Raw genomic sequence first — 2231 nt, 5'->3', positions numbered from 1 at the left:
AACCTTTTAGAGATTTTATTGGCAAATTGTTAAGACTGGACTGGACACTTATTAGATGTTTGACCCACCCAGCGCCTGAACCTAATACCTTCGCTGTTATAGATCGCTTTATGTCCCGGTTTTTTCTTTCAACCACACTATTCCCTTCGGGGTGCGACGGACAAGAATACCGCAACCCAATTCCCATGCTGGCCATGGCCTCCTTATAAGCTCGAGAGCTAAAATCAGGACCCTGGTCAGAATGGAACGTGGTAATTGCGTATGTGCCGATAAAGACTCGCAGATCTTTTATAACCGTTCTAGCGTCAGCCGAGCGCTGGAGGCCACATTTTTTAAGTGTGTTTAGTCTTAACTGATTAATAGGGCGCTGAATGGCTTGCGGACATCATTACCCTTTCTATAAATGGTAACTGTGCAACAGGCAGGACCGGTTCATTACTGCGATCCCTGTCACAGTCCGGACAGTTCTTTACATATATCTGATGTTGCACGCTCATCCCCGGCCACCAGTATACTGATTGCAATTCAGTCAGAGTTTCCCTCATCTGAATGTGCCTTGGACCTTCACCCATGTGTGCGTCTGCTATTAATAATATTCTCCTGTTCATGTTTGGAATTACTCTATCCCCCACTCCAGGGATTCGAGCAAAAGGAACAGAGTTTGCATCGATTACGTATGCATAATTGAGTGGATAGTTCACGGGCAGTGCTGCACAGTCGCCTTTTACGGTCGTTTTTACTGCCAGCATGGTTTCCCCGTCTATGTATTTTTCTGTACGCTTTTTTGTGGCTACGGAAGCCGGTTTAGTTGCTTCCGCTGTGGCTGTATTAGCCAATGAATTCCCTGCAACGTGAACGCCATCACGTTGAAGACTCTGTGCGTGTATCACGTGAGTCTTTTGTAGTTCTTTCTGTAAAAGAGCTACCTGTTTCCAGAGCAATTTATGCTTTATTGTGGCGCCTGTGTCATCTTTGTAATCGTTTTCAATCCACCTCTGCAGTTTATTATTGTAAGAGTTTACGCAAAAATGAGAATCGCACACGATAAGTGTCGGGAATTCACGTTCTGCATTTTCGAGCGCCATCTTTAAACATCTGATTTCAGCTCTCCGAGCCGAACAGTTTCTCAATGATTCAGTTTTTGTTACTTTCGGTCTGAATTTACCGCACAGCCAACGACCTTTAACAATCGCACAGGCTGCATCGTAGGATTTGCTCTCTATGTTGAAATGCTGTACAAATCTATCTGTATAGATTATAAAGGCGTATTGTGGGAGAGGCAGAAGTTCGATTGGCAGAGGATATTCTTCTTCATATTCTAAATCATTCAGTTCTTCGAATTGCGGGGCAAAATAGTATTTCACATCTTCCGCTCCTAGAGAATCTACACACTGTATCCATTTCGGATCCAGTGACACTGTAGGCAGGTTTACTGGGCTGAATAGCGCCTCGAAGGCGGATTCCGCTGTGAGGATATTAATCCTGTTGCCGTGTGCTAATTCTCTTTCATTTGCTAATGCAATTTGCACTGCTTTCACAGTTCTTTCTGTGTGACTGAATGTTTTTTTGCTTGTGTGTACAAGTGAGATTTAATTGAAATTGGTACCTTTTCTCCCTCATTAGAGGTCAGGTACGTGAATCCGCATCTTCCTGGGATGACTCGGATTACAAGACCGCGTGTGTTGTCACGTGTATCTAATTTTGTTTTAGCTAACATGTCTGTTTGCAGAGATCTCAAAATTTCTGTGTGTTTTTGAGTCCAATTGATTTGTTTAAAATCAGGTTTAATTAGTTCGTAGAGAGGTTTAACCCTCTCTCTCAATTTAGAATGTATGTTCTTCCGAAATTCAGAAAACCTAGTATGGATTGTAAATTCTTCAGCGTTTTTGGAGCTTGGAGTACAGCGCACTTCTCTAAGAAGTTGTCCGCTAGGCTTTTTCCTTCACTTGATAATTCGTACCCTAAGAATAGTACTGTCAGATGGGCAATTTGAGACTTTTTAAAGTTGAATTTGTAACCCTCTGCTGCGAACCCAAGTATAATGGTGTTCACTCTTTTCAAGTGAGTATCCAAGTCGTCGTCTGTGAGATAAATATCATCTACGTAAGATAATGCCTCATCATCATATATTTGTAGTAACTCTGTTACTCTAGCTGAGAATAGTCCTGGGCTGTTCTTGAACCCCTGTGGGAGTCGACAGAATTTTTCCTGCGACCCAAATGCTGAGAAAG

The sequence above is a fragment of the Lissotriton vulgaris genome, unplaced genomic scaffold, assembly GCF_964263255.1.
Source record: "Lissotriton vulgaris unplaced genomic scaffold, aLisVul1.2 SCAFFOLD_448, whole genome shotgun sequence".
NCBI lineage: Eukaryota > Metazoa > Chordata > Amphibia > Caudata > Salamandridae > Lissotriton > Lissotriton vulgaris.
Note: the sequence above shows the minus strand (reverse complement) of the source record.